The sequence below is a fragment of the Pteropus vampyrus genome, unplaced genomic scaffold, assembly GCF_000151845.1.
Source record: "Pteropus vampyrus isolate Shadow unplaced genomic scaffold, Pvam_2.0 Scaffold39, whole genome shotgun sequence".
In the NCBI taxonomy this organism is placed as follows: Eukaryota; Metazoa; Chordata; class Mammalia; order Chiroptera; family Pteropodidae; genus Pteropus; species Pteropus vampyrus.
Window position 1 is genome coordinate 8,435,824 of NW_011888820.1, and position 26,454 is coordinate 8,462,277.

The window sequence follows — 26,454 nt, forward strand, 5'->3', positions numbered from 1 at the left end:
AATTTTGTCTGTTCTATTTCCTTGTGTCCTTCATTATTTAAAATAAACCTGGAAAACAGAAGTCATGCAGTACAACTTTATTGAATGAACATATTTCGTTTTTCTTTTTGGCAGCCAGTCATTGAGTCTCCTTCCACTGACCCTCCCCTACATGCTTCCTGAACCCCCATGGTCACTGAGATAGAACTGCTGAGAAGACAGTAAGAGACTGTTACATATATTTATATACACACACACATATATGTGTGTACATATATGCATATAAATACATACATGTGTGTTTATATGCACATATGTATATATATATATGTATGTATATAAATCTTTTTTTTCATACAGACACATATTTTCTGTGGCACTTAAAGCCATCCCTTCTACTCTGTCCTGACTGCTTGATTTGCTTGCCTGTTCTGGGAGCAAAGCCATATGATCTTCCGAAGCCTATTCCAAATCTGTCTCTGTGGGACCCAAGTGAAGGGCATAAATAGGAGAACTCAATGTTTTCCTTGTCTCCTTCAGTTACTGATCAAAGAGAAACCATAGCAATCAAATTACCATTTTTGAGATGTGTTTTTCAGGGATTTTTTTAGGTCATTCTGAGAGTTCTTTTACAATTTGAATTTGTTTATTTTTCTAAACTTTTAAAAAGGCAGTACATTTCCCATCACCTTTTCTGTAAGACTCAATATTTTTTTAACACGGCCATATGTCTTATATAACCTGACTCCCACCTATCTCATTAGTTTTATATCCTGCGACTTCCACCCTTTTCCTTTTCCTTTTCCCTTCCCTTCCCTTTCCTTTTCCTTTCTTTTTTTTGTCATCCATACTGGCTTCCTCCTTCTTCAAACGCATCGTGCCTCTCTATCCTCTCAGAGCAGGACAGAGAGTAGGAAGGTAAGGCTGAGCACTCATGCTTGCTTTCATGCCTGAAGCCCAAATCCTTGAACTGCTCCACACAATATTATTGTTCCTTCACCTCTGTGATATGAAAAGGGGCTGATGCAGAATTAACTCCATGAAAATCATTTGGGGTTAATTAGATACAGGAAGAAGAAGCAAAAATTATGAATTTTATGGCATTCTTAATAGGACAAGATTCTATGCCTGTTAGAGGGAGGGAGCCAGGAAATTCAAATAAGCAGGAGGATATGTAGCATGACTTTTCTAATCAAGTCTTTTAAGAACTGGACAGTCTCGGCCCCTCTATAAATGGCCACCATCGTATAAAAATACAGCCAGCATCAGAATTGCTAGTATCTAAGAGTCCTGTGTCACTCTCTTGGATTTTAAAGGCGACTCAGCACTTTTGCCATATCTAGTCACTCAATAGGCAAGACTACAGCTGTGCATCCTCTGCTATTTTATTTTTAATTTTAATTTTTAAAATTAATTAGTTTTTATTATGGTGACAATGGTTAATGAAATTCAGTAAGTTTCAGGTGTACAATTCAACAGTAAGGCCTATATACATTGCATTGTATGTTCACCGCTCATAGTTAGATTTCTTTCTGTCACCACGTGGATATTTGACTTCCTGTACTGTTAAGGGAACCAGGGTCACTAAGCAGATGAGAATCCTCTGACACACAGATCTTTTCATATACAGTTTGCTTTGGCTATAATTCTCACGCTATCCTCATTAACCCCTCCACAGGCTTCTAAACTCCATGAAGACAGCGATACTGCTTATGTTATTTACAACTCTACTTCTGAGGCTAGCATAACACCTTGCACATAATAGGTACATAATAATTATTTCTTTAATGAATGAATCTTACATAGAGCTAAATTTATATAATGATTGACATTGATAATAGGGAGAAAATTTGATGCATGGCTTCACAAGATTTATGTACATGTAAGGCATCTTTAATCACTATAGTCAGATACCATGACAGAGATCAGAGAAGGTATGCACATTTCTGCTGTGATAAACCACTGCTATAATAATATTAATAACACTGGACAACATATAAACTAAAACAACTATTTAGCATGTATCATTTGCTGGCACTGTAATAAAAATTTCCCTACTTACTCAAGGTAGGTATTATTATATCTAGTTTTCTGCTTGACCAAGTTCATACTGAAGGTTAGGTGCCTTAGTTGGGATTTAAGAATATTATACTCTTCTTGGTATACAGGCAACAGCTACTATTGGTATTTCCAAACCAAGGTCACTGAGGTGGCCATCCTAGTGCCTTAGCTGGAATTCATAAGACCCTGGAAAGCATCTCACAAGATAAAAATGATGGCCCTCTGACCTGAAATCTTAGAAGGGCTGGTGTGGCCACAGCAGAGGGTGCTCTGGACTATAGGTTAAAAGGAGGCGATAAAGACCCAAGAGAAGCTGACAGGAGGGTTGTGGGACCAGCCACCATCATCAAGAACATCTATTCTCCTAAAGTGTCTGGGTAACACAGAACAGCTCTAGAAACTTTCAGCTTGACCTGGAGTAGAGAGGACACGGAGAGCTTTCTAGACAGATGACACGCTAGTATTTTCTATTAAAGAACCGATTTCTTGAATTTTCTCCCTTAACTTCTTTTTTCTTCTTTTACCTGACAAGGTTTTATTTCTGATATCACTTGTGGTGATGCTGGGACCAACTTTTCAAAGAAGCCTGTAAGGAAGACCTGTGTTTTGGTTTAGGTACTCGGAAGATGGGTTATATAAAGTTTTTACCAGAGTGAGTTAAACTGCCCCCATTCCCCTTATCCCCCCAATCAAATATGACCCAAAAGCAGAATCAAAGCCAACAACTGAGCACCAGTCTCTCCACTTCTGGGAAACAAAACAAGCTACAGACTGGTGTGAATTAAGAGGAATCATGGTGACCTGAAAGTGTTGGGGAAAAGGACTGAGACAGGTTGGTCAAGGGGATGAGCTTAGGCTTTGAAGTTCTCTTATTTATTCTATTAATTCATTCATTTTATGTGTTAAATATATAATGGGCAAAGGAAAAATACTCAATAGAGATAGGAAGAATAGATCGCTATAGGGTTAAGGGTGAAAGAGAAAATATAGTAGTTTGAAGGAGATACAGTGTAAAGGCAAAGATTTTAAATTTGTAGATAGTCCGAGGGGAATACAAGACTGGAGAGACTGAGGATCCAGGAGTGACTAATGAAGTAATATCCAGAGGATGTGTTAAGATTCTATACCTAGATGGAGGAGTTGGATTTGATAAGCCATAGGATGCTCTTTTCTTTGAGACAGATGGAGGAGATACTGCTAAACACCTTTGAGATTTTTTTTTTCCAGTAGAGCCAAGGTATGTTGTTTATTAAATCATCTAAAATACTAATTAGCTTCATATATAGTGATGGATCATTTATAGAACGTTGTCATGCAATGGATAAACTATAAATCATTTAATGTTTCAATAATATTTACTTTGTGTTAAGATTTTGGGGTACAAAGCTGAGTAAGACCCAGTCTCTATCCTTGATGAACTAACAGTATAGTAGGAGTAACAGGTATGTAAATAAATGTCTATAACGTGCTTAATGCAATGATCAAGCATGTGCTGGGTATTACAGGTACTCTAAGAGGAGGGTATCCTTCAGTGACAGAGTGTCTATTCATGTCTGTATTTGGGTATACATGTTAATTTCAGAAAAAGAGTCTTGAAAGTGATGATACGTGAGGTGAACACATTTTAGAACTATACAATTTACTTTAAAAATTCACAGGTATATCACACAAGTTTATTACTGAAAATAATTTAAAAGGAAATTAAAATGAGTATCTTTTATCCAAAATACAGCATTGCCAAAGGAAAGAGTTTTGGACTTAGTGTCAGACTTTGATTTTTGGGTGTGTGTATAACTTTGGACAGGTTTTATCACATCCCTGGGTATCAATTTCCTTATCTGAAAAACAAAGAGGATGGCCTCTGAGGCTGTTTCTATCCATGACAGTCTCTGAGTCTCTGAATATAAACACAAATTAAAAAGCACTGAGAGCATAAGTGATTTCTAATTGCTGAAGTGTGACAAATTTAAAAGAGGAAGCCAAAACTGTCTATGTAATTAGCTCTGACACACATCTCCCTTTATGACAAAGGTCAGTCACTTCAATTTCCTCTGTCTTGCTTGCTCCATTCCCAAAATGGGGATCACATTCCTGATACCTGCCTTTCTTTTCACGAATCTTTTGTCCAGATTAATAAGGACCTTATTTCCCTGAAGGAAATGGCTCACATGTTGAAGGTACTTTAATTCTTTTAGGCCGTTAGGGCACCATTTACTTAATTTGATTCCAAAGTGACAGCCATGTACTCTATTTTTTTTTGAAGCTCATTGCTTTAGCTTAAAATGCAGAAGTGCTATTCAGAAGAAAGAATATCAATAATTATAAAATCTCCTTAAGATACGCTGATAAATTTTTTTCCCCAGGTGTTTTTTCTCTTTAAAATATCATCATGCTGTTATTTACAATAGGCATTTAATCTCCTCTCACACATCATCTATCAGATGGGAGATATATGGCTAGCTGGGAAAACTGGGAGAATTCTCAAATTCTCATAGGGATTGATTCAGGTTCTTAGGCCTCATTCTCCACCTTACAGTCTTTGCATTAGGAGATACACGACATGACTCAAAAACTCTTGCTATTAACTTGTTTTTCACTAGCAAGAAGGCAGAAATCGGGCACTGTAATTTACGTATGCCACTTGGAGCTATAATATTTGCTGAATGAATATTTGCTGAGTCAAAGAGCATCAATTTGGTGCAAACTACCTGCAAGACATTGTGCGAAGATGCCCTGAAAAGTTTACAGTTTAGTAGAATAGAAATCTGCGGGATCCTCCTCTCTCCAATAAGTGTTTTCTTAGTGGTACAAAGAGCCATGGGAATTCAGAGCAGAGGCAGAATAATGGAGAAATAGCAACCTGTTAGTGGGCCTTCATTAGCCAAAATGAAACCTTCCCATGCAAGTAGGAAGGGGGAAAAGCCTCTCTTGGATTTTTCTTCCACTGACTGAAAGGAGACCTTAACTGTTGACAGTATAGTATGCCTGTATCCACCTCCCCAAATAGTGTCAAAGAGACAGATTGTGTAGTTACTGGAATTATTGCAAACCAAGGCACTGACGAATTACTGCTTCCCTCCTTTCAATGTTTTACTTCCCCAGTTGGTACTCAGTTTAGGACTGCAAGATCTGAAGAAGAAATAAAATCTCCAGAAACTTTCAGATTAGGATTCACAGCCTTGCATGGAAAACAGCAATTTCCCTTTCCTGCTCCTTTTCCTTCTTGACATCCCAGCCTCTTGACGAAGAATTACTGGCTGGTAGGAGAACAGATGCTAAAATAAAGAATTGACCATTTGAAGTCTTAGAAGACTTTCTAAATACACACACACACACACACACACACACACACACATATGTATGTATTTATTTATTTATTTCTGTTTGGCTCTTCTGCTTTTCAGAAACAATCTTAAAGAACAAATAACTGAAATGTTGGAAAAAGGAATAAGAAAAATACTCTAAAAATTGTTAATAGATGTTTATATGTCAGATAATGCCACATTATCTTTTAGAGTAGTTCTACGTATTTGCAAGCCCAGTTGTATAGTATAAAATTCCTGTTCTACATACTTGCCAACATTCAATTATACATGACTTTTAAACTTTTGCAAATCTGTTGTGTGTAAAATGGTTTCCTGATATAGTATTAACTTGCATTTTTCTGATTATAAATGAGATTAAGCATCTTTTCATATGCTTATTTTCCTCTCTTATTATGTGCCTGTTTTTTTAAAAAATTTTTTTTTCTTATTGTTGAGTAGGAATTCTTTCTACACTCTTGATCCTAATTATTTATATGTTATGTGTATTGCTAGCTTCTTTCTTTAAATTTGTGGTTTTTCTTTTCACTGTCTTTATGGCAAATGTTGACAAACTAGAATCCTTAATTTTAATGAAGTTAAATTAATCTTGTCTTTTGTATTTTGGGTTTATTACATCTTGTTTACAAAACCTTCCTTATCCTGAGATCATATTCTCCTATATTTTCTAACATTTTTATAGTTTTGCTTTATGATGTAAGTCTCTAATATCTCTTGAAATTGTTGTGTATAGTATAAAGTGGTCCAATTTTGTAGTTTTCTATGAAGATAAAGTCAATTATTTTAGCACTGTGTATTAAAAATCAATAATCTATTTCCTCACTGATAAGCCATGTCAGCTCTGATATAAATTAAGTTTCTATGCAAATGTGGGTATTGTTGAAATAGGGCTACCAATATCACCAAGAGGAAAGACAAGCTGAGTATTGCTAACTGTGGTATGGGAGGATACCATCTCACAAAGCTTTCACGGCAGCATGAAGTAGGGAAAGTAAACACAAAAGTTATTGAGAATAGAAAGTTTGGTTTAAGGCTGCTCTTTTACTGTGGAGACTTGATTAGGATGGAGTAAAGATCACAGTAGGTGAGAGTTGGAGGAAAAAACAAGGTGAGGATTTTGAGCAAGGCTTTCAAAGAATTTTAGAGTATAAACTATTGATGCTTTTCAAGCGTTGTTGGGTCACTGGGGAAAGGCTTCATAACATTGGTCTCATGGATCTGACACTGAAAGCACAGCAACAAAAACAAAAATAAACAAACCATCAAACTAAAAGTCTTTTGTACAATAAAGGAAACAATCAGAAGAGTGAAAAGGCAAACATAAGAATGGGAGAAAATTCTTTGCAAACCATATATCTGGTATAGGGTTAATCTCCAAAATATGTAAGGAATTCCTACGACTCAATAAATAGCAAACAAAAACAAAAACAAAACAACAACAACAAAAGAAAACCCTAATGACTGGATTAAAAAAATTTGCCAAAGACTTGAATAGACATTTCTCCAAAGAAGACATATAAATAGGCAACAAGTATATGAGAAAAAAAAAAAAAGGTTAACATTACTAATCAACAAAGAAATGCAAATCAAAACCACAAGGAGGTATCACCTCATACCTGTTAAGATAGCCACTATAAAAACAATAACAACAACAACAACAAAAAACCCAGAAAATAACAAATGCTGGTGGGTGAGGACGTGGAGAAATTGTAACACTTGTGCACTGTTGGTGGGAATGTACATTGTACTGCCACTGTGGAAAACAGTATTGAGTTTCCTCAAAAAATTAAGACTAGAATTACCATATGACCTAGCGATCTTACTTCTGGGTATATATTCAAAAGAATTGAAAACAGGATCTTGAAGAGATATTTGTATATGTTTACTGCATTAGCCAAGAGGTGAAAGCAACCTAAAGGTGCATTAACAGATGAATAAAGAAAATGTGGTATATAAGTAAAATGGAATATTATCCAAGAAATCCTGTCATATGTTACAAAATGGATGAACCTTGAAGACATTATGCTAAGTGAAATGTTAGTCACAAAAAGACAAATACTAGATGATTCTACTTATGTGAAATAGCTAAAGTATTTGAACTCTTAGATACAGAAAGTAGAACGGTGGTTGTCAGGGGATGAAGGAAGGAGAAAAGAGGGGCTATTCGATAGGTATAGAGCTTCAGTTTTGTAAGATAAAAAACCACAAATGTGCATTAAATAAGCAATTATAAGCCCTTCGATTATGAGAACTGCTCAGTGTCCAGCATAGTGGCTTATACATTGACGTTCCATTAATGCTCGTTAGACTAAACTATAAGCGTTGCCAAAATGGAAGAAGGCAGTTATTTATGAATTTGTAGATTAGAGTAACACTTCTCTACATTTAAAAATGCATTCCTTTTCCCACCAAGCACGAAAGTTCTCATTTCTTTCGATGTTATTTGAAATTTCAAAATAAATGCTATAGCATGAGTAACAATATCTGTACAATGGTGATTTTTGAATATGTCTTGTCAGACTAGACACATGCCCATCTCTCACTGATTCTGAAACAGTCCCCTAGCTAGTATATTCCCAAGCTCGGAAGTTCTGCTGGATTCTAAAGCAGATATGACAAATAAAGGCATATATACTTGTCATTCCCCCTGCCCTTTTTAAATCCATGACAGACACGAACCATGTCACTTTCTTTTCTGATGAGCTCAAATGTAGTACCTGAGCTCTTCTCAACACAGCCCTCCACATGGCCACACTGATGAATTAGAGTTAGCATGCAAAATGAGATCAACTTTCCATTCTTGGTTTAGGGTATAATTTCCAGGTATCTGAATTTACATGTAAGGGTCTATCAATCAAAATAATGTGCATGCCAACATAGCACATAGCACATCCAGACAGAACTCTGAATGGAGCTGTTCACTCAACTGTACTTACTCTGGGCACTGAGAAGTCTGGCGCAAACATCTGCATATTATAACATGAATATTCTGTACTTTGGAAATATCTTTTAAAAATGATAAAATTATATTTGGAGCAAGTGAATATATACCCTATAATTTAAACTCTTTATTATTTACCATATGTATCTATATTACAAAATATAAAGAACATAAAATGAATTCTGCTGTCAGCCTTTGGTTCTCTCCCAGTATGGGACTGTAGTTATGGAACCCAAAGAAATGCATGTGGGACAGTGTCCATTGTATGCATATGCTCCACAACACTTATGTGCCATAAGCCAAGTACATTGGACATCTGTTTCTTACTTCAGGCCTCAAGAGTTTGTGTTTTTTGTTTATCTTTGCTAGGAGGAAGTACTTCTATCCTTTGCATCTGAGAATACTGCGTTCATGGTCTGTCTGACAATAGCATTTTTCTGACCTGTATTAATAGCAAGACTTTTAACACTAATTGAGCTGTGTATATGCATGTGCATGAGTGTGCGTGTGTGTGTGTGTGTGCGCGCGTGTGTGTGTGTGTGTGTTGTGAGGGAGGGATGTTAGGCTGGGGGAACAAATATAGAGAGAAAACACACATTAAAACTTATTCTTTTAATTCAAAAAATGTTACTAAGCACTGCGATAGGAGAGGCACTTTTTAGATTCTAGGAAGTCCCTGCCCCTCATGCACTTGACATTGTTGTCAACAGGAGATAAGAATGAACAAATAAGTAAGTAAAATATACCATGTGTTTGTGGAGGATGAATGTTATTTAGAAAAATAACGCAGCGAGAAGGGATAGGTTATGTCTGAGTGAGGTTGTTATTTGTTATAGGGAGGTCTCAGAATATGTCAGCAACGACATCTGGGCTGAGACCTGAAGGCAGTGAGGAACGGAGCCTATGGATGGATTCCTGAGGGAAGAGCTTGCGAGCAGAGGCCATAGGTTGGAGCATGCTTAGCTTGTTTGAAGAAGATAAGGAGGTAATGTGGCCATGAGATTGAGTGAAGGGACAGTGAAGGGAGAGGACGTCACAGAGTTGGGGAGGGACAGAGCTGTCAGCCCACAGGTCATTCTAGCACCTTGATTTTCTTGAGATGGTAAGAGGGTTTTGTGTGTATGTTTGTGTGTGTGTGTGTGTGTGTGTGTGTGTGTGTGTGTTTGAGGAGTGGCATAATTGAAGTTATGTGTTAAAAGGATCCCTTCAGCTGTTACCTCAATGAATCATCCTGCCACAGAAGGCCTTTTGGTGACATTTAACTCCACTGTGCTGGAGCTTTTCTGAACATATTTCTGGGGCACACAGGGATAATGGGAATGAGATCCAGCTGGTGCCATTTGATGGTTAACTTCTTGCTCTACTATAGGGGGAAATATCTGTGCTCCCAAGAAACCTGTATAGACACCATATGTTTCTCAGGAACAGCAAAACGTGGCTGCTTGAAGTCTTCACTGAATCATCCTATCACCTATGACAACCAGTTTTTTTGATGTATGAACAACACTCCAGAGCACTATACTTCTGTTATCTTTACTTGGCCTTTGTCATTTCTGGTGGTAACGGCCTCCTTTCAAAGTCTGGCTGTCAGGGCAGCTGCCCTGGACAAGGTCTGTGTTAAATAGCACTTTGTGTGGCTGAATGACCACCCAACATATAAACAATAACAAGGCCTGTTCACTCTACAGTTGGTTATGAAATCTGGAGAGGTTCTGCCCTGCTCAGCAATCATCGAGACAAAGTCTGCCCATTCAGTCTGCAAAAGGTAACTCTCCCTGTTCCAAGCTGGCTTTATCGTGGAAAATAGTCTCGAGACTTTGAAGTTGGTCGTGGATGATCTTTTTTGGGGGAGAGGGTAGTGTTCATTAAATTTTCCACTGAAATCTAAAGCCAGCAAGCAACACAAAAGCAGATTCCTCTAATTCAGCTGACTTCCTCACCAAGCTACATAGCCATGTATAATAAACTGCCTGTTAAAATGTACAAAATTGTCTATGACTTGTCTCTTTTATCTTAAGTGTAGGCTCAGGGCCTCAGATTCATATAAATATAGTTAAATCTGACAGACCTTTTAATTTCAAGGGTGAGATTCTCTGGTTTTCCTGGTGTCCTCCCTCCTAAATTCACTAAAACATTACATATATATATATAATGTGTGTGGATTATATGATGTGTGGATTATTAGATGTGTGGATTCAGCATCGACTGTTTTTTCCTCTTTCCTCCTGCACACATCTTTATACCACCTTTTCAATTTAACTGAAAGTAGACGGGAAAGACAGAGGGAGAGAGATTAGAACTGTCAGACCTTTAAAATGGGAAGCATCCTGGCAGACTAAAAGACAAAAATAAAGCAAGACTGTTACTGCCATAATTTCACTGAGGGTAGGTGTCTTTTTTTCCCTGTTGTTTTGCAAGCTTGGCATTATGGAAGAAAAATAGAATGTCAATAAATTCAACTTTCAACATCTATTCCATGAGTTATTTCCTAGTAGGAGGAAAAAAATTGAACAAGCCTAGGCAGTCTAGAGGGAGATCGTGTAAATGACTTGTAACTAAGAGGATATGACCCTCTGCATAATTCATAATCATTAGTCTAAGTGACACTTCTGCAGTCACTCTGCCAGGGCACTCCGAAATGGCAGGGCTGAAACTCAAATAGCCCACTCAGCAGCAGTCCCTGTATGATCAGGTTTCTCTGAAAGACAACTTCCGGAAAGGCTAGATTTGGGCCGTAGGATTTTTTTTTTTTTTTTTTTTTTTAACAGAAGATGCTGGCTCAGCTTCATCATGTGTGCAATTTAAGGGTTGCTCAAGTGATTTTTTAAAACTGCATAAAAGCAATTCTGCTGTGCCTGGGAGACAGTATTACTATAATGTTCTGTGCATACATCTGCATGATTTCTCAGAGCTAATTCAAATTTAATGCATTGGTAATTCCTTTTCAGCCAGAGCCACCCAGCAGTAATCTGAAGGTTATAGAATGATCTCCTAGCTCAAATAACACTTTTAGACTAGCATAAATGGAGAGGCAGGAATATAATGGGTGGAATTAGGCTTGCAATGATACATTCCACCCTCATTACCACTCTGAGTGAGGCTGACCAGAGTTTAGAGTGTTTTTAGAAGTATAATCATAATAGAGTTTTAATAAAATGAGTCAAGCTATAGTGGTCTTTTATCAGAAATGATATAATAACCAAAATGATGGCACATGAACAACTGAGAAAATATTTTGCTAACAACTAAAAGACCATTTTCAGGGTAAAATTAAAGCTTTGATTAAAGCAATTAGAAGAACCAACTCACAAATCTTGGGGAAACAGAGAATAATAATTTAGTTTGGATGTCATAAAAAAATTGACATATAATTAAAGTACATATGAATAATAAAAAGAGTAAATTAAAGAGTATTTTTTCAAAGTTTTAATAAACTTTTAAATTTTACAATAAAATTAGATTTTAATGGAAAAAATGTGAAGATACTACAGAGTTCTCAGAGGCCCCAGGCCCAGTTTCTCCAATTATTAATATTTTACATTACTGTGGTGCATTTATCATAATGAATGAACCAATTATTAATACATTATTATTAATAAAAACCCACACTTTACTCAGATTTCTTTAGTTTTAATCTAATGTCCTTTTCTATGTTCCCCTATTCCCACCCAGGATTGTCTTCTATCTTATAATATTTAGTTGCAATGTTGCCCTAGGCTCCTTTTGCCTGTGACAGTTTCTTAGACTTTATTTTTTGATGACCTCAACAATTTTGAGGATTATTAGTCAAGTGTTTTGTAGAATGGCCCTGAATTGGGACTTGTCTAATGTTTTTCTCATGATTAGGTAAGGGTTATAGGTTTTTGAAAGACCGTAGAGGTTAAGTTCCATTCTTATCACATTACATCAAGGATATAAGCTATCAGCATTACTTATCACTGTTGGTGTTAACCTTGACCACCTGGCTGAAGTAGAGTTTTCCAAGTTACTCTTCCCCGCCGCCCCATCTGTACTACATTCTTTGGAAAGATGTTACTATGTGCAGCCCACAGCTGAGGGGTGAGGAGTTACATTCCATCTTTTTTGAGGGTGGAAGATCTATCTGAGTTATTCAGAATTCTTCACAGATTTATTTATTCAATTATGATATTGATAAAGATTCATTAATGTTTATTTTATATTTTGAGTTATAATTCTATACTACATTATTCTGTTGCTCAAATTGTTACAATTTTGGCCATCTGGAACTTTTTCAGTTGGCCTCCATGTCTCATGTCCCTTTGACTTGACCCCATTTTTTTCTATATACTTTTTTTAGCACTACAAGATGCTCTGATGTCATTTTGTATATTTCTTATTCAAGTCCTAGAATCAGCAATTTCTTCCAGGAACCTCATTCTTTTTATTGGAGAACAGACTCAGGAAACAAGATCTGGGCACTGGTTGTTACTGGGATGTCATTTCTTCTATGTCCTCTCAGCTGACAGAGCAAGGACATATATGTGTAAATACTAACTCATGTACATTTACATATCTGTAAATATTCTTATATATAACCATCTGTGTCTATATTAAGCTAACATGAGTTCATTCTCAGGTCTCCAAATCTAATACTCATGGATCATGGCAGATTCCTCGCTTGCTTATCTGTAACCTGCCACTTTAACAGTGAGAAACTTGGATAATTAGAGACTATTTTCACCACGTATTTTGTGATCTAGATGACAGAGTTTGTAACTCAAAGTCTTCCCTATCTGACTCTGGTTATAGAACATTTTTTTACTTCCTACTCAACAGATTGACATTACCCCAAAATATAAAGGCAATGAATGAGCTCATAGGCAATTTCCGAAGTGAGTCCATGCCAAAGACTGAACAGGAGTCTTCTTATCCTTAAATGTGATTCCCTCAAGGCTTAAAAAATTGTGAAAGAGATTGCACTGCCATTTCTTGCTTTATGGTGGTTAAACAAAAGCATTTGGCTTCAAGTATTGTCAACCTAGTAAACTTTGTAGAAATAAAATCACTAAAAGCTGTTCTTCCCTGAAACCAAGTATTACTCATTGGCAGATGTTATCTGTTAGCAAAAGGATTGCAACCAGTAAATGCTGAGGATCAAGGTCCTACTTAATACAAAAACCTGACATCATCTGTGTCACTTACAAATCTGGTATTAATTATTTGATAAGCTTGGGGCTGATTTTGTAACACAGACATTTTGTTGTATGAATGGTGAATGTCAAGGATGACTTATTACTCTGAACACATCTAAAAAGAAGGCTAATATGATTTCTTATAGGAAAGACCCAATGGCAGCTGCACCAGACAGTCAATTACACTGTTGTGTGCATTGCACAGACTTATTTTCCAGAGCCAGAGAAAAAGAACAAGGCACATGAACATCTTCACAGTGATGCTGTTTTGGCTTCTCTGACTTTTGGATTACAAGTCTAGGAAATGAAAAAGCAAAGAGGAAAAGGAAAATTCTTGCTTAGCAATCTGAAAGTATGGTTTTTTAGCCTCCATAATGAATTCACGAAAAGGTTTAAGTCTACAAAATAACCCTTTAATAGAACATCAAAGTGAGGCCAGGAGAGGAATATCAACATTATTATCATTTAACATGGCTAGATTTTGTATAAAAGAAATAAAAAGAAATCTCAGAACCGAAGTTGTACAATACATTGTTTTTTTCTGTGTGAATGCAAGACATGTTGCATGTAGCTCATTATGGAAAAAACAAAACAGAACAAAAAGCAAATTTTGTGAGATTGACTAAACAACATAGTATAAAAGTAGTCCCCTAAAGTCAAGTTTAATTTGAGGTTTTTATTCCCAAAAGAGGAGCAATCTTTGAATTAACTGAAGGCAAGCTTGTGTTCCCTGAGACCTTACTGACTGTCTGCAAGAGCAGAGATTTATAAAAGGAAATGGTGTCTCTGGCAGAAACAATCCTTTTCTGCTCCTGATTGATCTTTTCTCTGAAAACTCCCAACTGTCCATATCCTATATGGACAATTGGCTAAATAACATTGTTACAGAGAATACAGTTTTGTTTCTAGTAAAGCCATATATCATGTGGCAAACGAGGCACCTTTGTTTTTGTTTTTTGATTTGTTTGTTTTGAACAAAAGTACAGGTTTTCATGGTGGTGTGGGGGTCAGTGAGGCAGGGTTAATAGAATATACCCAGTGTTTCACAAGTAATGCTGAAGATCAATCTGCCCTTGAGACTTGGTGTTAGAATGAAGTCACATGCACGATTATACAGTGACATACAAAGGCCATGGGCTGTTGTGTGTCCTGTCATACATGCACCAGTAACTCACACCTACACAGAAACCTGCACTGGAGACTCTAGTGTCCCTTTGAAAACAGTGTTTATTCTTTCTGGGTTTCCATTACCACTCAAAACAGTAATGACAAAGTAAGAGCCCATATAGTTGCTGTAAAGTCAGGGCGTGGTAAATATTTGAACATATGAACGACATGAAAGTTAACCACTTTTATTAATCCGACCCGATGTTTTGTAGTTCAAGTAATGATGTTGATTTAATAGGAAGAAATACATTTTTTGAGATATCATTATTAATATATTGATTTCAGAGAGTTTATATGGCTAACTATGTATGGCAATGCCTTTCCCATCATTCGTACTCCATGTGTGAGAGCTTCCATTCTTATCCCTCTTAACTTTCTTGGGTAAGTTGATACTAAAGCTTGAAGGATAAACTTCCCATCAAATTATTTTTTTATTCTATATGCCTCAAGAATAACAACATGGTAATTAAGAATATAGGTCAAAAACATAATAAAAGTAAAATGACAAAAATAATAAAATATGATAGTCATTTTCCTTTCCATTTTATCATCTAGATTTATCAAGACTTTAAAGACAAAAAAAATTCAGTCCCAGGATAAGTCTAAATTTATTAGCATAGTATAAAAATTTCTTCAAAGTCTGTGTCTAGACCTATTATGAAAAGATGCTCTATCATACTTTTTTAAAAGAAATAGAAATAAAATAACCAAGATATAAATATGCCCTACACCGTCCCCCCAAACTCCTTAACTTGCTACTTTTTATATGATTCATATATTTTTATCTCTCGGCACATAATGCTTTCCTCCCCCTTCGTCAATCTGGTAAACTCTCCTCTTATCATTTCATATCAACTCAATTAGTCTAAGTCTGTTGTGTTCTTGGTATATTCAGCGTTTAACCAATGCCTACTAAATGTTACATGGCATCCATTTTTTCCTGGTAGTGTTCTAAGTATTATGACACTATTTAAAATATGCTTAATACTAAGAGATAAAGGATGAGGTTTTTTTTTTTTTTTTCTATGAACTTCTATTGGTGAAATTTATGACAGTAGCTTTGGTTTGTGTAATGAATCTGTGACATTCTGAATTTGAAGACACTTCATAGCAATAGCATAACGATACTCATGTCCCTATTTATATCTTACAGAGCCACCTAGATAGTCTACATGTCCATCCTCCCCTATGTGAAATACTTCTCCATGCTTTTAATGAGCATTGAACTTGTCAGCAGGAACTCAGGAATTTTTTTTTTTTTTAACCTGCCGGGGAGAGTGTGATAGCAGAACTAAGGGAGAAGTAATGGAGTGCACTGCATGAGAAATTTACATTATTATCTGGCAGTAGATTGGTTTACTTACTCTGTACTCACTAGCTCTGTCCCTTGATAATCACCTTCACACTCAGCTGCACTTCAGAGCTTGTTTACCATGTTGCAATGATGTTTACTCCCTAAGTTTATTTGATGTTGGCCATTTGAAAACATTATCATTTAAATTGGTTCCTGTAACTAATGAGCATATGTTTCATATGTGTTTCACAGGAATGAGCCAGTGGAAGCATCAGTGTGAGAGGACTGTTTTGTAGGCAGTCATTTTAGCCACGGTATAATGGCAAATTTTAAACTGCTTGGGTGCTAAGGGGAGAGAGCCCCTCTGGCATGAAATAACAGAATTTTGTGAGGATAAAAGGAAAATGAAATCAAAGCTGAGATAATTATACACTAACTTAAGAGAAATCTTGAGTGCCAAGTGCTTAAAACTTGCTTTGGGACATTTTGAACCTATTGAATGACATAACTATTCCCTTCAGACTTGCCGGAGGGAGATTACAGGAATATCAGATTCCTTTCTATAACAGTAGATTGCTGTCGTGGGTTACACTAGTGAAAGTGCGTGGAATATACTTATCTGTAATGACACTGTGGAGGCTAGTGCTTGGTACCCAAATTAACCCCCCTTAACTTTCAGAACATGAAATAGCTGCACTGAAAGCAAAGAGAAAGAGGAAGGTAATTAGGAATGAGATATAGAATCTGAAATGAAATTCTACAGAACCAGACTAATTTTAAAAATTGAAATGAAAATCCGCCATTCACTATCTCTTCAGTGCTCTTCAGGGATGTACACTCCCTTATTTCCCTGGAGAATCAGGTTCTCCCTCAGGCTCAGCTCAATGTTTTGGATAAGGTTGACTTCTTCCCTGACCAGAAGTGGGCTGGTAAGTAAGGCCTGGCCACTCAGAATCTTGCATTCTTTAAGCCACAGAGACTGGCTCAGGGATGGGTGTGTGACCCAGCCAGAGCCAATGAAATTCAGGATATTTGGCAGGGATCACTGAGAGAAATGTGTGCCCCTTTTCTTATAGATCTGAACCTGAGATAGTATAGCTCTGACAGCCAACACGGATAAGAGTTGAGCCAAGATAAGGAGAACGATCAGGTCTTGTGGCATTGAGACCCTGAATCAAGCCACAGATGAAGCTACATTTACCCAGGACTTTTTAGTAACATGACCGAATAACTTGCCTTTTTGTGTAATTGGGTTTAGCTAGTCTTTCCTGTTACGTGCAATGAAAAGTGTTCTGATGTATGATAATACGTTTAGATCAATGTTTCATTTAAAAAATATACACAATTGAAATTTCATGGTCTTATAAGCACTAAACTTGGTACTCTCTAAGGTTCTTTCTTCTCTCAAGGACAGCTGAATCTAGAAACTAATCCTACTGTCAATGAACTATAAAGAAAGAGATTAGACTATAGCTGCAAACAATACAACTGGCATTGCTGCTTTTTTTTTCTATCATCTTTTCAGTTATCGATGGTATGTCTATTACCTATATATATGTACATGTAAAATGTCAATTATACTCCTTTTGCTAGAGTGAGTGTGGCAACAGACTCCTTATTGAGCAAGCATGGGTTTAACACTTGTAACAGCCTTTTAAATGAGTGAAATGCTTTATCTTCTTTATTTGGTCAAAAGGCTACAAAAGTTTAAATGATATTGGCATTTCAGCTATGTTATAGATATGTGTTATATCGAAAGCATTTCTTGGCAAGTATTTATGACTATGAAATACACTAAACAAAATGTACACTTATTGACTTGAACATGATTTGTCATTGTACAATGCAACTTTTCAAGCACTTGGCTATAATAAAATAACATTCGTAAGGCTAGCTCGGGAACTGAATTTTCATTAATAGCTTCTAAATGTTGCTCTAGAAAAAGAGAGTTGTGAGTAGGAGATGCTAATGGAATAAACGTTTGTGCCCTTCCCACCCTAATTCATATGTTGAAACCTAATTCCCAGTGTGATGATATTTAAAGGTGGGGTCTTCAGGAGGGCAGAACTCTCATCAATGGGATTAGTGTCCTTACGAAAAAACAAAACCTCAGAGAGCTTCCTTGCTTTTTCCACCTTGTGAGGACACAGCAAGAAGTTAGCGGCCTGCACTGTGAAACAAGACCCTTACCAGAATCTAATCATGCTGGCATCCTGATCTTGGACTTCCAGAACTGTGAGAAATAAATCTCTGTTGTTTATAAGTCACTCAGTCTATTGTATTCTGTTGTAGCAGCCCAAGCAGACACTGGAGACATACAATTATGTTCATAAAAACACTATTTGTAAAAGCAAAAAAGAGGAAACAAATGTCTATTACTAAGAGAACCAATAGTCATATTCATAAAAAGATATGTTATATTGCTATGAAAACAAATGAAACACAGTTACATTCAACAATAAGAATAAATCTATGAAACAAGGGTGAATGAATAAATAAGTCCACATAGATGACCTAGGTACATATTGGAATATCACTTCTAGAAGCTTAAAGATTAGCAAAACTAAGAAATATATTGTTTAGAAAGATACGTGTGTTGATTTTCTTTTTAAAAAGAAGAAAAACAAAGGCAACAGAAGCAAAAATATACAATTGGGACTATATCAAACTGAAAATCTTCTGCACAGAAAAGGAAATCATCAACAAAATGAAAAGGTAAACTACTGAATGGGAGAAAATATTTGTAAATTACATATCTGATAAGGGGTTAATATCCAAAATATACAATGAACTTAAACAACTCAATAGCAAAAGAACCCCAAACAATATGATTAAAAGGTGTGCAGAAGATCTGACTAGACATTTTCCCAAAGATGACGCACAGATAGCCAATAGGAACATGAAGCGATGTTCAACATCACTAATCATTAGGGAAATGTAAATCAAACCACAATGAGATTTCACCTCACCTCTGTTAGAATGGCTGTTATCACAAAGACAAAGAAATAACAAGAGTTGAGGATGTGGAGAAAAGGGAATCTTTGGGTACCAGTGGTGGGAAAGTTAATTGGTCCAGCTTCTATGTAAAACGGTATAGAGGTTCCTCAAAAAAAAAAAAAAAATGGAATTACCATATGATCCAGCAATTCTATTTCTGGGTACAGTAAGTCATCATTTAACGCCATTGATAGGTTCTTGGAACTGCAGTGAAATAACGTATAATGAAACCAATTTTACCACAGGGCAAAGATACAGACAAGACAAGTTTCTACAGCATCTCTTCAATGTTATAATGAGGCAGTGTTGAATGAAACATTATTTGAGGACTTGCTATATTTATCTAAAGGAAACAAAAACATTAACTCAAAAAGATATATGTACCTCTATGTTCACCGAAGCATTGTTTATAATAGCTAAGCCATTCGCAACAACATAGATGGAACTTGAAGGGTATTATGCTATGAAATAAGTCAGACCAAGAAGGAAAATACTCTATAATCTCACTTATATGTGGAATCTAAAAACAGACTAAAACCTCACAAGCTCATAGATATAGAGAACAGATTACTGGTTGCCAGCCGCAGGAAATGGGGATGGGTGAAAGAAGTCAAAAGGTACAAGCTTCCAGTTATAAAATAAATAAGTCAGTGGGAAATAATGTACAGCATGGTGACTACAGTTAATAATACTATACTGCATATTGCTAAGTGTAAATCCTAAAAGTTCTTATGACAAGAAAATAAAATTTGTAATTTTGTATGGTGACGTATATTAACTCCATCTTATTATAGTGACCATTTTACAATATAAATATCGAATCATTATAGTGACCATTTTACAACATAAATATCGAACCATTTTACAATATAAATATCGAATCATTATATACCCGAAACCAATATATTGTTATATGTCAATTATACCTCAATTAAAATAAGGCAAAGAAATCATAAAACCAAATTCAAAATGATAGGTACCTGTTTGGGGGCAGCGAATTGGAAAGGGCACGGTGAAGGGCAGAGAGGCAGCTACCCATGACATCGTAGATGTTAGCAATGGTATAGGTTTTGGGTTTGCTGGTAGCATCACTGTTTACCTTAATTTTATCCTTTGTAGTGTAAATACTTGTTATATGTATTCCTTTGTATGTTTCAAATATTACACAATAAAAAATCTTAAAGATGCCTGCCTAGCATCTTTATGTATATGTATATGTGCAAATAGCTTCGACTATATAAATGTAATAGTTAAGGCATTACTTGCTGACACACATGCAAGTAGGTACACTGCATTTGAAAATTCATAGGCAAAATTTAGTGACAATTCAAAATATATTAAAATTTAAGATTTAATTTGGGTAGAAATAAACAGATTCAAGATTTCAGAATTATCCCTAACATCTCAAGTGCTTCCCTTCCCATTTTTTGACACATATCAAACTACTGGCAAAAGATAGAATATTGGTAAAGAATACAAGAAAATATGGTAGCTACTTTTTCTTCCCAAAATTTACTTAAAGCGTGAATTTAACTATTTCTGGTTTGGCAGGTATAACCTTTTTCCTTTCATTTGCTTTGTTAGGAATCATTTTCTTAAGCAGAATATTATGGAAGCTTAAGAACAAAGGCTCCATATCAACCGACCCAGGGTTCCAATAAATGCCCTGCCATTTATTGGTTGTGTGGTTTCACTGCAAGTTATTTAACCTCTTTAAACTTCACTTTCTTCATCTGTAAAATGAGGTTGGTAATAGTACCTCCCTTGCTGAGTTATAAAGATTAAATGAAAAGAATGCCTATAATAAAAACAAATGTCTATAATAAATTTGGTTGCAGGCCTGGCAGATAATAAACATGCAATAGATTTTAATTATTATAATTATGTCAGCAAGCATACCGTAAAGGTGGTAAAAAATTAATCTTATATATCAGAGAAAAATATCACTTTGCTTCTCAAGATTAAGACCTCATATGCACACTTACATTTGACTTCTAGAAAGTGTTAAAAGAGAGCCAAACACACCCATTGCAGGGTTTCCTCCTTAAGCTTGCAACACTTCCCTTGAAGTTAATGGGTGTTTTATACAGGAAGAGCAAGGCGTTTAATAAATCTAATAACAAACAACCTATCGACACTTATTTTCCATGATTTAGGACACATGAAAGCTTAAACAAAAACTGGTAACAACAGAATTCTATGGAACTCTGAAATTCTAGGCCAATCTCTAGCATCTACTATATGAAAGTATTAATGAAAAAAAACCAGCTTTGTTAACACGCACGCGCGCGCGCGCGCGCACACACACACACACACACACACACCCACCCACCCAGGAATGTTTCTCTTGTAACATTGTACAATTCCTATTGTGTGCCTCAGCAAACAGCTCATAGTGATTTAAAATAATTCAACAGCCAAACAACAACAAAAAACCAATGTAATAATGGCCTTGGAGTGAAAAATGAGATATCTCAATAATTTAAAAATATCCCAAAATAAAGAGATGCATTCTTAAAGAATCACATAAAATAAATGTGAAATACTATTTGTTTTATTCAAAAATTGCAAATATTTATATAAAATTTAATTCATCAATCTGTGTAAAAATTTGCCACTTCTGCTAACAAATATAAATGTTTTCTCTGTGATTTAAATACATTGTAATTTTGCAATGGGTAATGGTGAGCTATCGCAAATTTGCATAAGGGAAAAATATAATCGACAAATCAGAAATATTTAGTTGTAGTTGCAACTAGTTTTTTTTTTCCCCCAATAAAGAAGTAACTCTTCTATTGATTTGAATGTCAGAATTTTAAAAAAGTTAAAAACAGATCCAGTGAGTCCTACACAGTGCCTTCCTTGTGGTAGTATAATATATTCATTTCTTACAGTCACCAAATACTGTGTTCAGGACTTTTCTACTATTTTGCCATAAAATTAGTTAATTAAAGCTGTATACAAGAGAGAATTAGTGAATCAGGTTTTCAGCGGTCCATCAGTGGGTGTCCTGGAAAGTGACATTTGTGCGAGGTGTTCCACCAAAGCTTTCCAAGGATTGGCTTAACTTCTAATTCAGTACTTGAAAAAGAGCCTCATTATCTCCCCTGATAGTTGGTACATTTCTTAAGGTCAGGGACTCGTCTTACATATTCTGTATCTCCAACATATAGCCAAATGCCTGGCACTAGTCCTCAAACTTTTGTCGTTTTGTAAAACAGAACAAAAGAAAGCAACAACAGCAAGATAATGTTCTGGATTTTCAGACTTGTTATTGAAACGAGTTCTAGGCAGCTAATGAAAGGCAAAAAATGGACGGAACTGTGGGTAACTTGGGTAAACGTTACACTCCATTCAATGCTTTTACATGTGTCTGCTTCAGTCTGGACATGGAGTTGGTCCCAGGCACAAGCAAATTGTGTTCCAATCATGTACACTTGTAGTTTGCTTTGTGCTGTGAAGATCTATTTATAGTCTTGATAGGGTGGCAAAATAAAAATTTACTTGGTCTTCTTTCCCAAGGGTGATTATAAACCAAATTGAAGTATCTCTGAAGTTCAGGAAAGTTCACTCAAGCTTTCCTTTGTTGCCTTTGTTGCCTTTGTTGTACTTCCTATTCCTTTCTGACCTTCCTGAGTTCACCAGGGTTTGATTTCAAGTAGATTCAGTGATGTAACAAGACAGTCTTTATTCTAATTTCCAGCTGGATAAGTCAGAGAGTGTGGTGCAGTTTGGTGTGATTTACAATGTGAAATCTGCCTCAAAGAGGATCGTAAAGGTGGAGTTGTCAGATGATTGATTCAGAATTAAGCTGGGGTTGCATGTTTTGTAACTTTTGGGTTTCTAGTAAAAAATAAGTTTCTCTTCCCCATTTTTACAAACTGAATGAAAAGTCTGTTATTTCTCTGTGGTTTCCTGACTGCCACAATCGCAACAGACTTCCTTCTGCTTGGCTTTCTCCACTTAACGCTGACATTTTGAGCTTTAGCTATAATTATCTGACTGACTTGGAAAGCAATCTCAAGTAATCTCAATGTGGGTAATGTGTTTGTGTCGATGTGTGTATGTATATGTGCACATGTGTATAAATCAATGGACATTCTGAGCAGATAGGGATTATACTCTAGTATTCTGTTTTCACTATCTAAATCCCGCTTGGGACAACAGGGACAACCTCATGAATTTGAAAAGCATGGATCACCACCATGATCTGGACAAGTTTGGGTTATTTGATATTTTATTTAAACAACAGGAGGGTATCTATTTGGCTAGGGAATCAGAGCTACTTAGAATGGTGAATCATTTTGACTCAACTCATATTGACTTAATGATGTTTTTCTGTTTATTTTTATAATCGAGTGAAAACGGACTGTTCACAACAAACATAGCTTGTCTCCCATCATCCGTCCCAATTCTAATTTCTAATTCCCTTTGCTATAATGAGTTCCAAGAAGATCTGTATGAGCCCATCCTGACCTTTATTTATTTATTTATTTTAATATAAGGATGACAGGATACTGTTTTGTGAACAGTATCTTTACATTCTGATGTCTAACTTGGAATTCAAAAAGGTCCATAAATTTGAGTCTAAGTAAAATGATAGACTTGCAAACTAGTAATTTATGAACCAGGTCATCACAGGCTTATAAAACTATGTATAGATGTGTGTAAATGTGTATATAGGTCCTTTTTTTCTTCTAAATGATTGGTAAATTACATACAGGCCTTATTTAAGCTCCTCAAGGAATTGCTACTTGTCTTTGTATAAGCATGGCCACCCAGCAGTCTTCCTCAGGAGCAGCAGTAATGGGATCCATTCAAGGATTGCCTAGGATATCAATATGCAGGCTTTGCCTAGCTACCAATACAAATTTAAATTCCAGAGCGTTTGAGGTTATGGGGATAAATAATGTATTTCTCCACTGAGAATACATTAGTTTCATTTCTTGCTTTGAAGTGAACTGTGGTAAATTTTTTTCTGTAGTGGCAGGTACTTCTTAAAAATGGGTTCCATATTTCCTGCTGAGTCCCTGTGAATATTGTAAGAATCCCAAGGCTACAAGCAAGAGCAAGGGATCTTTCTTGAATGTCAAACACTATTAGGTGCTTTACATTTTGTTGTCTGTGCAAGTCCCCAAAACAGTTCTGTGAAATAATAAGACTTCTTACTGATATAGACGCTGAAGATCAAGGTACTAAGTCACCTACCTGAAGCCACAAAGGTAATTGAAGGAGTGAAATCTGCATCCAAGTCTGATTTACCAGCTTGGTTTTTTACACTGCACTGTGCTGTGTCTGCAGGTCTCTTGCTGGGGTTGGGGCAGAGGGGATGTCTCCAAATCTCAGTATAAAGAAGTGAGGTATGACAAAGAGCCTGTTTAAGGGCGATGGTTAGTCATAATTTAGGGTGACTGGAAGAAGTGGTGCTTCTCTTCCTTTTGGGGGGCATTTTTTTAAATTTTAGCAATGTGTTCTAATGCTAAGCCCTTAAACAATCTGCATTAATTATATTTTTTAATATAATGAAAGAAAATGCCATGTGTATGAAGTGCTTTTCTTACTTAAATTTGAAGGAAGCTCTAGCATCCAGGTTGAAACTAAGCAGAATCCTTGACAGGAACTTTTTGTTTCTTATGCCCAGAGGGCTGGTTTTGTGATAAATCAATAAAGAAGTAAATAAGCATACATGATATGTTGCAAACCATAAGACATATTCTAGTAACAAACTACAATTGATCATGTGATTTTCTCTTTCCTTCTTTTACCTCTGGGAGACATTTTGGTTTTGTATGGTGCGCTTCTCACAGAAAAGTAGTTGTTCTCTCCCTTACTTTTTTATACACACACACACACACACACACACACACACACACACTTTCATTCTTGACTTCATTTTTAAAAGACATTGAGTGTGGAGAGCAAAGCAGCATAAGTGGCAGGCTGATGAGGGGAATGAGAAGGGACAGAATCAGGTCGGGAACCTGGATATCATAAACTTAATAGGCATGATTGTCGAATAAAACATTGGTAGGTTTTTAAATTACTATTATAGGGTATAAAAATTCATACAAATATAAAGTGAGATATTTATAATGGGCATTTAAATAACATATTCTTCTTTCCGATAATAAATTAACACGTTTGTTTGGAAAACATATCTGCAAAGAAGAAAATAAAAATCACATAATCCCACTATGCTGGGACAATACTCTCAATTGTGTTAAGACTGCGATGTATTGAAGTTTTACCACATCAAAGGGCAAAAAATGACTAAAAATCCCTATCTATTTTAGGCCTTGTCCTTTGAATGTTTGTAGAAAAACAAGGTGATAAAAGAACGCTGCCCAACGTCCCAAGTAGTTTTAGATTGCAACATTGAAGTTGGATGTTTTAGCAGTTTGTATTTTATTCTGGTTCATTTTTGAGGGTATGCACTGACAAAAGTAAAGGTGTTTAGGATACTGACCCCAGTTCTGGCTCTGGGTCCAGAACCACTGTTCTTTGATTCACCTGCTTCTCTTATGCTTTGAAGAGACTGGAAACCTCGTGCCAGGCTGAAATGTTTAATTTGTAATTAACGACATTTACTTCCTTATAAAAAATGTAATTTATAGAAAAGCATGTTAGAAAGGAAGAAAATCTATCAATGGGCATTTAAACACATTTACTGTACAAATATATTTGATTTTAAATTCACAAGATTTTTAGTACTACAAAAATTCCTACTGCTAATTATTTTACATTTGACCATTTTTCTCTAACTTTAATATTGTACAAAATTCCATGTCAACTGGTGTTCTTGTGCACCATTAACTTATATGACATGCATTTTAAAGCCCAAATTAAAAAAAATAAAGTATTTTGTTGCAGAACAACATTTTATTCCCCCATTTCCAGTGGCTTTCTTGAAACTTAGTTTTTTATTAATTTTTTGTTTTGTTATATTTTTGTATAAGCAGTTCAATCATAAGATTTGAATATCAAATGATATTAAAAATGGCCAATTAGAAATCATATTTCCACCTTTATCCTGGTCTTAGTTTTATTTGCTCATTTATGCCCTATAGGTAATTTCACATCTATTAGTTTCTTTTTACAATTTTTGTTTATTAATAAACAAAAACAAATGCAGTCTATATGTATATACACTATATTTTTGTTATTGATAAGCAACTATAAATACAGTATATATAAATATATACAGTATATACAAAAATACTTATGAAGGTTTAAAGTAGGTATTTTTTACAAGAATAGCATACTGAAGGTAGCACTATATATATATATTACATATTATAAAATAGATATAAATGTGTGTATATATATACTTGCTTTTTCCACTTACTAATATATTCTGGAGATCTTTCTATAAGTTCATGCATTCTATTTTCATAGCTGCTGGTAAACACTTGGGATGGAGCTATATATATATATATATATATATATATATATATATATATATATATGTGTGTGTGTGTGTGTGTGTGTGTGTGTTTTATATATACACAATTTTTTAGTGGGTATGACAAAGTACACTAC